Source organism: Bos indicus, chromosome 3 (genome assembly GCF_029378745.1).
Source record: "Bos indicus isolate NIAB-ARS_2022 breed Sahiwal x Tharparkar chromosome 3, NIAB-ARS_B.indTharparkar_mat_pri_1.0, whole genome shotgun sequence".
Lineage (NCBI taxonomy): Eukaryota > Metazoa > Chordata > Mammalia > Artiodactyla > Bovidae > Bos > Bos indicus.
Window position 1 is genome coordinate 28,065,846 of NC_091762.1, and position 10,356 is coordinate 28,076,201.

At 43.6% G+C, this 10,356-nt stretch overlaps 1 pseudogene; it reads right to left on the bottom strand.

Annotated features, from left to right (window-relative positions):
- Positions 1-5,721: 5,721 nt before the first annotated feature.
- On the bottom strand, positions 5,722-7,339 carry LOC109556772 (small ribosomal subunit protein uS2 pseudogene; annotated as a pseudogene).
- Positions 7,340-10,356: the final 3,017 nt, after the last annotated feature.

Genomic DNA, 10,356 nt, shown 5'->3' on the forward strand with positions numbered 1-10,356 from the left:
TCCCATCACTTCATGGCAAATAGATGGGGAAACAATGGAAACAGTGACAGATTTTATTTTTGGGGGCTCCAAAATCACTGCAGATAGTGACTACAGCCATGAAATTAAAAGATGCTTGCTCCTTGGAAGAAAAGCTATGACCAACCTAGACACCATATTTAAAAGCAGAAATATTACTTTGCCAACAAAGGTCCCTCTAGTCAGAGCTATGGTTTTTCCATTAGTCATGTATGGATGTGAGAGTTTAACTATAAAGAAAGCTAAGTGCCAAAGAATTGATGCTTTTGAACTGTGGTATTGGAGAAGACTCTTGAGAGTCCCTTGGATTGCAAGGAGTCCAACCAGTCCAACCTAAAGGAAATCAGTCCTTAATATTCATCGGAAGGACTGATGCTGAAGCTGAAACTCCAATCTTTTGGCCACCTGATGCGAAGAACTGACTTATTGGAAAAGACCCTGATGCTGGGAAAGATTGCAGGTGGGAGGAGAAGGGGATGACAGAGGATGAGATGGCTGGATGGCATCACTGACTCAATGGACATGAGTTTGAGTAAGCTCTGGGAGTTGGTGATGGACAGGGAAGCCTGGCATGCTGCAGTCCATGGGATCGCAAAGAGTCAGACACAACTGAGTGACTGAACTGAACTGAACTGAATGTCAGTGATGAGGTGTTAAAATAAGGGATATTAAAAGACTTCCCTGGTGGTCCAGTGGTTAAGACTCCTCATTGCCAATGCAGGTAGTGTGGGTTTGATCCCTGGTCACGGAACTAAGATCCCACATGCTGCAGCCAAAAATCATGGGTTATTAGTGCCCACGAGGAGAGTCTGAATGGTCAGGGTCAAATTGTCCATGAGGTCAAAGAAAGAAAAAATGGAAAAGAGGGAAGAAAGAAGTAGAATGAGCATAAGTGGAGGACAGTGGCTGCAACAGTGATTGGTTTATCTCAAGCGCTTGCTTAAAAAATCTGATTTGAATAAATGAGTAAATAGTATTTCTGTTTGGAGTCTGGGCAGTGGTGTGGAGATACAGTCAAAGGCATGAGCAGAGCAGTTAAACTTAAGATAAGGGCTTGTGCTGAGACATGGAGGATTCAACATTGAGTGACTAGGATTAGAAGTTTGAGAACTTCAAATCCAACTCTAGTGTCTGAACTTTTAAAAACAGGCTGCTGCTGCTAAGTCGCTTCAGTCGTGTCCGACTCTGTGTGACCCCATAGGCGGCAGCCCACCAGGCTCCGCCATCCCTGGGATTCTCCAGGCAAGAACACTGGAGTGGGTTGCCATTTCCTTCTCCAATGCATGAAAGTGAAAAGTGAAAGTGAAGTTGCTCAGTCGTGTCTGACTCTTAGCGACCTCATAGACTGCAGCCTACTAGGCTCCTCTGTCCATGGGATTTTCCAGACAAGAGTACTGGAGTGGGGTGCCATTGCCTTCTCCAAAAATGGGCTAGTAACATAATAAAGTATTCATCCATCCATCCATTCATTCAAAAACACATACTTAGTACCTCCTAGAGGCAGGCAATGTATGAGATATTGGGGATACAAAAGTAGATAATGTATCTTTGATCTGTGACTTAACGATTTAGTCAACAAATCTTTATTGAGCTCTTACTTTGTGCCAGTCACTATTCTAGGCTCTGGGGATACATCAACATAGACCAAAGCTTCTGCCCTGGTGGAGTTTATATTCTAGAAGCAGGGGGGAGGGACAGACAAGCAGCATGTATATCATGTCAGATGGTTTAGCAAGGGCTCAGGAGAGAACAAAGTTGGATGAGGCATGGGGGTGGGGGCGCCATGTGCACCTCACTGTCCCGGAGGATCTTGGGCTGCTGGGCGAGACTGCAGCTTCAGCAGAGGCTTGAGGTGGAAGAGGAGAGCACTGGGAACAGGACCTGAGCAGCCTATAGAAGCCGCTGCGTCGCTTCACCCAGCCGTGACCCTGGGAGCAGACCTTGAAGGATGAGTATTTGACAGATAAAGAGGGAGGAAGCATTCTGGGCACAGGCACAGAAGTGTGACAGAGTGTATCCAGGAAGCCGAGTCTGGTGGAGGTGCAGAGACTGATGCACCGAAGCAGAGTTGGGGCAGGGTGGCCCAGGAGGCCTGCTGGGAGCTGCAGGTCTGGAGGGATGAGGCAGTGAAATGCTGCTGGTGTCAGGGAGGACAGGAAGGAAGCATTGAAGCAGCAGAGCTCCTCAGAGGACTGTGGGCAATTTGGCCAGGGGAGAGCAGAAGGGAGGAAGCAGGGTTGGGACGGGTGCGGGCGGGTGGCACGACCTGGAAAAGAGAGGCAGAGTCCAGAGCTCTCGGGGCTTTATATGGTGGGCTTAAAACTGTGGATTTTATCCGGGAGGCAATAGGGAGCCATTGATTGAAGGTTTTCACAGAGACGAATAAGATGAGTTGACTTCATGGTTTGGAGAGTGGCTTTCTGGGGAAAAAGTGAAGGCAGAGGGACCCTTTAGGAGAGATAAAGGAAACTTGATGTGACAATTGGGCCTGAGTTATTGCAGCCTTTGTAGGCATGTATCAATCATAAATGGGGAACAGAGTGGAAGAAGTTCCAGGAGAAAAAGCAAGTTCAGTTTCAGGTAAGTTGAGGGCAAGTGCCTTTGGGAGGTGCAGGTACAAACAATAACAGGTCACTTTGTGAAGCATTTATTAAATACCAACCCTGTGCTAGGTATTTTACAGGTTTTGATTCATCCTTCACTGCAACCCATGTTTTAGGGATTATATCATCTGCGTTTTACAAAGGAAGCTCAGGCATAGAAAGGGTGGCAGGACATCATGAAGCTGCCGACAGGTGGGGCCAGGCTTTGACCTCAGATGGGCTGACCACAGACCCCCCACCTTTAATCCATCAACGATGCCACATCTCGGCAGTGCGCGTTTACAACTCTGGAGGAGATCAGCTACTGACAATGAATATGGCTCTCAGAGATTACACGTGGTTGACAGTACAGCAGAGAGAACAGCAAGAGGTGGGTAGAAACAGGCAGAATGTGTGAGGCAGCGAGACATGACAGGGACATGTGCAGGAGATGGGTCACTGTTGTCTTGTTTCAACACAGAAAACCCTGAAGCCTGTTTATAGACCAGGGAGAAGAAATCTTAAATTTAAAAATTTAAGAAGGGAGGGGTAACTTAGGAGATGGGTGGAAGGACCAGCTTTGGAAAGGCGCAGACAGAGATGAGTCGGAGGTGACTGTGGATGGTTCAAGGGCGTTTTGTAGGAAGCAAGAGGCTCTGACGGAGCCTGGGAGGCCAGGAGAGGGAGTCGAGCTAGAGAGAGGTGTATCTGACAGCTTCTCAGGAGCCCTTGGAGTGTCTGATAGTGTCTGAGATGGAAATCACAGAAAATGTACATTCCCTACTTCGTGCAAACCATTTGGATGGACAAACCGACTCTAACGGCCTCTAAGGGACCCCAACATTGTCTTCTCTACAGTCTCTTCCACGTCTAAGAATTGTTATATTCAAGAGTTGTTTGAGGTGAGTGTGGGATGTCTAAATAGTCTAAATAGAGACTTGAAAAAGGAGAGGAAATGGTGGGAGTTTCTATTAAATAGCTTTGGGGGGGCTTGGGATTGTAATCTGTGGACAAGGAAGCAAATGTGCTCCATATAAAGTGATCAGGCCCAGGGGGACCTAAAGGAGCAGCCAAGATCCCTGGGACAAGTGCACTAACACCCCAGTGGGGCTAGGTGTCGGCACTGATGCTGCTCTCAGGCCTGGGGATGGGCAGCCCTCTCCCAGGCCCAGTGGCTCTCATCGCCTGGGGGCCTGGGAGACAGCTCAATGTCAGGTAGAACTCAGATTCCAGAAGCAGGATGCTGCCCAGGCTTCAGTCAGCCCCTCCTTTTCATTGGTTATCAGTGGAAAGGAGAGAAGTCAGGGGCAGAGAGCCCAATAAAGACACCAGTCCGTGCACATGACCTTGGGCCTTCTAAGCATTCCCAAGGGGATTCTACTTGCCGGGCAGTGCAAAGGATCGCACTCAAGGCCAACGGTGGACAGGGATGGGCTGGCTAATCGTGCCTTCTGGGGACTGGTAGTTTCTTCTGCACTGTTGTTTTTAATCTGGGGTGTCATCATCAGTAATTCATTACCTATTTATGAGAAGCACTTGAATAACATCTCACGCACCGCGTTAAGCTAATTACTTGGACTGACACCAGGTGGCATTGTTTCCTGAAGGTGAACCAGCCTCTGTTGCTGCTGGCCTGGGCTCATTCTTTCTGAGGAGACACAGGCGTGTAAGGAAGAGGCCCCCTCGGCTTCTGGCCCACAGCCGGATCCACTCCCTGCAAGTCAAGAACCGTCTCCATGGTTGCTGCAGAAGGGGAGGGCCTCATCGAGTCATCAAAAGACAGCAACATTAATCCATCTTAGTGATCAGGGTTTGAGCTAATCATGCCTTTTTATTGTCTGCATTTCTGATGCTTTGACATCTGGGGGCCTTGCTGCCCCAGGAGAGCCTGCCCGCCTCAGGGCTAGCTAATTCCTAGTAGTTAAGCCAGCTCTTCATGACCCCATGGACTGCAGCCTACCAGGCTCCTCCTCCCTCCATGGGATTTTCCAGGCAAGAGTACTGGAGTGGGTCACCATTAACTCACAAGCAATGTTCCTTATAGGCAAAGCAACCCATCCAGAGCTCGTACCCAGCCTCCTGCCTTATCTGGCTCTCACACTCAGGACCACTATCCATCTGCCCTAATTACCCCAGAGTAGGGTACTGGACAAGTAGAGACAGCTCCAGCATCCCAGATGCTGCTGAAATTATTCAAACTAGCCATCCTAAGCCTGCTTACCCTGCCTCGCTTGTTCCTTTTCACAAGAAAATAAAGGCTCCTGCCCATGTGTTCCTCCCACTCTCCCTACCTCCTGACTGACCCTGGTGCTTCTCTGTGTGACTGTGCATGGTGTAGGGTACCCCTTCCTCTTGGAATTACCTTCCCAAAGGTAATTGTCCCTTTATCTGTTGGCCTTATTATACCTGAATAGTAATAAAACCTACATTTTAAAGCAGGATCTCTACTGTAACTGTGCTTATTTGTGAACCATATAAATGATCAGGCAGAGAGAAGGAATTAATGTTTATTTTGCTTTTTTATTGTGTGGTAGGCATTGTAATAGTCATGTAAGGCTATTATTTAATAGTTTTTTCCTGGCAATTCTATAAGTTAGATATTTTACAAAAACTCAAACAGTTTAAAGTGGCATTTCCAAGATCACAGAGGCTAAATCCAGGCCTTCTGGATCCCAGCCAGGCTTTCCCACTGCAATAGTCATAGATAATGAAGACAGATTTTTTTCTTGCTGTTTCTTTATTCCTTCTTCCCTTGTCTGATTAATGATCACTGCACACTTTTCTTTCCTTCCACCTTTCCTTTTGAATGAAATCAAGTGTTAGTCCCTCAGTCGTGTCTGACTCTTTGCGACCCCATGGATTATAGCCCACAAGTCTCCTCTGTCCATGGAATTCTCCAGGCAAGAATACTAGAATGGGCTGCCATTTCCTTCTCTAGGGGATCTTTCCAATCCAGGGATCAAACCCGGGTCTCTCATACTGCAGGCAGATTCTTTACTGTCTGAGCCACCAGGGAAGTCAAACTTTCTCATCGTCTATCTTTTATCTATCTACCTATTTATGTGTAAGAAGCTGTTTATTTTCTATCAACCTGTTTCTGTTTTTTAGAGTTTATGGAAGATCAAACTATAGACCACTTAGTGGTTGGTTGTATCCATTCAGTGGCCTGAGAAGTGGGAGCTGCAAAGCCAGTCCTCAGTGGTGGGCTAAGCACTCTGCTTTTAAGTAGGGAATAGCTGAATAGGCACCCAGGGCCCCTGTGCCTTCAGGCCAGTCTGGACTCAGGTTGAGTAGTAGTGACCTTGGGAGCTGGAGCAGTCCACTCACCTGAAATCTCTCCCTGGTCACAGCCTTTTCAGCTGAGCCTGCTCTTCCTTTTCAATCTCTTCAGGATCCCTTAAAAGCAGAGATCAGGGATAATTTCTGATGGGTGTTTACAGGAGGTGGTGCCATGTATGCCCAGAACTTCCCGGGCCAGCACCCAGCACATCAGACCCACTGAGTGGGCTCACTTGTTGCTCCACAGGATGGCAATGTCCGCATAATGCAGAGGAGAGTCTGTGAGAGGCTGGTGTCAGCTCTGGGGTCAGTAACCACTGGTAGTCTTGGCTCCCTGAGGGCTGCCTGGCTCTGGTTAGTGCAGGTTCAGGAGTGCAGTGCTCACAGTAAGAGAGGCTCCAGTGACGGCAGCAGACTTCTGCACAACTCTCTGGCCAGTGTTCCTGGGGAATATGACCCTGACATCGGCCAGGTTTTCAATGGCAATGATGATGAGAGCTGCCAACAGAAGTTTTTCCCAAGTTCTCTCCAGTTTTATGTTGTAGGTGCCACAGAGATTCCTTTTGTAGATGTACTGTTCAATTTGTAAGTCAAGGTTAATGCTACCTAAGTGAGTTTCTGCTGCAAGGAATTTGAGGCCATCCTTCTTCTTTATTTACAGGACATCAAGGACTCCCTTTAAGTTATTATGGAAATGCTGAACAATGCCGGATGGATCCCTGTCTGAGTAGTGCAGACAGGCCCTACCTTTCCCTCTAAAGAAAAAACTTCCTTGGCAGTGTTACTTGAGTTATGTGTTTTTCAGCTATGTGAAAAGTTGAAAAACACATTGTAAATTCCATGATATAATATTTTTTTTTTCTTTTGAGTGTAAAAACTTTAAGTTCTGAATTTAAAAATTATTTTGACATTTTAAGTTCAGTAATAAAATTTCAAACATATGTTTTGTTTTAAATGCTTTTTTAAAACACCAGGTCCAAGGTAGATTAACAGGTCTGGATTTATGCTCCCATATAAAGTAACTATAAATTCTGATAAAATACATGAAACAACAGATTTCAAGAAGTTGGATCATGTAACAGAAGACAGATCCCTGAGATGAAGGAGACCAGCTGGGTAATCCCCACTGTTGCCCTAACTTGCTGCCTAAAGAGAGTTTTCAGGCCGTGGCACAGGGAAGATGGAACCAGTCAGAGCCTAGTGGGCTTCCTGCACTGAAGAGAGAGAGCTAGGGTTTAAGGAGGCAGAGTAACAGAGATGAGAAAGATACAGGTAAAGAGAACTCTAGAAAAATAGAGGCTTCCCTTGAGTATTCGGTTAAGTTCTGTTGAGTGCACGTGTGTGAGGAAAGAATCCCTTGAATCGATTAAAGGGGGCAATACTAGAGTCACACAGTAAATAGTACCTGTTATGACCAATCGGTCATAATAGTACCTGTTATGCAGGCTGGCAAACCGCATAACCTATAAAGTACTGGGTGGTGTAATTGGACTGGTCTTGCCTCAGTAGCGGGGGAGAAAAAACACCCTGGATTAAATGCTGCTCTGGTTGTGCCAAACAAAGCTTAAAAGCAAGACCTGAAAGCCTCAAAGTGTTTCCAAGTGTTTTGTGTTCCAAACAAAGGTCAAGAGTATTATGAAATACACAAATATGCAGCATCCAGTAAAGTACAATAACTGGGATCCTGTAAAAATTACCAAACATATAAAGAAGCAGAGGAATGTTGCTCATAAAGAGGAGGGAAATCTATTATTTGAAATATATCAACTGACACAGATGATAGAATCAGTAGAACAAACAAAACCTCTTCAAAACAGTAATTCAAAAAGCTAGGGGTGGCACATCTATTATGTAAAACAGTATGAAGTTTCTTTAAAAAACTAGATATAGAGCTACCATATGATCTAGCAATCCCACTCCTGGGTATCTATCCAGAGAAAACTATAATTTGAAAAGACAACATGTACCACAGTGTTCACTGTAGCACCATTTACAATAGCCAGGACACAGACGCAACTTAAATGTCCATCAACAGAGGAATGGAAAAAGAAGAGGTAATACATATATATGCTGCTGCTACTGCTGCTAAGTCGCTTCAGTCGTGTCCAACTCTGTGCAACCCCATGGACAGCAGCCCACCAGGCCCCCCTGTCCCTGGGATTCTGTAGGCAAGAACACTGGAGTGGGTTGCCATTTCCTTCTCCAACGCACGAAAGTGAAAAGTGAAAGTGAAGTCGCTTAGTCGTGTCCGACTCTTAACGACCCCATGGACTGCAGCCTACCAGGCTCCTCCGTCCATGGGATTTTCCAGGCAAGAGTACTGGAGTGGGGTGCCACTGCCTTCTCTGACATATATACTATACATACATATATACTATACTATACACACATATAGCATATATATGTACTATGTATGTATACAATGGAATATTACTCAGCTGTAAAAAAGAATGAAATAATGCCATTTGCAGGGACTTAAATGGACTTAAAGATTGTCATACTGAGTGGAGTAAGTCAGACAAAGACAAATATAGTATAATATCACTTGCATGTGGAATCTAAAAAAATAGTACAAATGAAACTATTTACAAAGCAGAAGTAGAATCACAGACATAGAAAGAAAACTTACAGTTATCAAGGATTAAAGGGGAGGAGAGAGATAAATTGGGAGATTGGGATTTATGTAAACACACTACTATAAATAAAATGGATATTAATAACTAATAAAAACGCACTGTACAGCATAGGGACTTTTCAATATTCTGTAATGACCTATATGGGAATAGAATCTAAAAGAGAGTGGATATATGTATACACATAACTGATTCACTTTGGATAGCAGAAACTAACACAACAATTAAATATACCGCAATAAAAATTAATTTTAAAAATCTCGGGGTGGGGGGGAATTAAGCATGATAACAAGAGAAATGGAAGCTTTAAAAGATATTCAAGTTGAGCTTCTAGAGACGAAAACTATAATGTCTGAAATAAAAAATATACCAACTAGAATTAACAGGATTAACAAAAGATTAGACATTGTTGGAACAAAGATTAGTGAACTCAAAAAAACTCATGTGAACTCATAGCTTTATGGGTGAACTCATAGCATTAGAAACTATCCAAATTTGTTAACCTCTAATGTGCAATGTATAATCTGTTGTTAATCCTATCCAGCATACTTTTTCATTTTTTGGTTTTCATCCTTAAAGTTTTATTCATGTCTCTTTTATATTATCCATGTTTCTACTTAAATTTTTGAAACTATGAAATTCAGTTATAATCACTATTTTAATGTTCTTGTCAGCTAAATTTAACATCTGTATCAATTCTCTGTCATTATATTTTTCTGCCCTTCGGATGCCTATGGGGTGGGAGGTGGGAGAAGGGAGGGAGGTTCAACAGGGAGAGGACATATGTATACCTATGACTGATTCATGCCGATGTATGGCAGAAACAAACATAATATTTTAAAGCAATTATACTTCAATTAAAAGTAAATACATTTAAAAAAATAAAAATAAATATTAGGAGTAACATCTAAAATGAGATCATGGAAATTGAAATCTAAATGATGAAAAAAATAAACTAGTTTGTTGAATATATGAATAAATCTCTGAAAATATCTTTCATGTAGAATATATTTCTCATAATAAATAGAATATATATTTTTAATTTGATTTTTTCATATAAAAAAGTGAATGTCTAATACTTTTTTTACTGGATACTAGACATTGTGAATTGTCTTGTTGAATGTTAGATAGTTTTGTATTCCTTTAAATATTCCTAAGCATTGCTTTGGGATGCAGTGAGAATTACTTGGAAGTTGTTTAATCCTTTTAGGTCCTCATTTTAAAACACTTTATGTTGGACCAGGGTCATGTTTAAGCTAGTTGCTTCCCAACACCAAGGAAGACATTTCTGAGTACACTACCCAACACGGGGTAGCGAACATAACCCCACGGGTTATGACGCAGGAACGGGCACTCTCTGTAGCTAGTGTGAGTGCCAGGTACTTTTCCCTCTCCTCCTTGTGAGTGATCCTTTCCTTAGTCTCAATACTCTCCTCATATCAATGCACTCATCACCATTGCACAAGTCTTTAAAGGGACTCTCTGAGCATCTCTGTGCAGCCCTCTCCTCTCTGATACTCTCTGTGATAAACTCTAGCCTAGTTTTTCTGGACATTCAGAGCAATGGCTCCTTATCTCATGTGCTGTTCTGGGGCTTTCTGGGTTTGCCTTTCCTAACCACAGTAGGCCAAGGAAGTAAGCCTGGGTAATCATAGGCCTCACCTTGCTTGTTCCCTGTCTATCAGGGATCACTATTCTCTGTCGCCTCATGTGAAATGTCTCAAACATCGTTTTGTCAAGTTTTAAAATTTCAGGCAGGAGGATAAACCTGGTTACTGTTATTTCATCTTAGTTAAAAGTATAAATAGAACTGGGTGATTTACAAGTAATTTAATTATTGATGT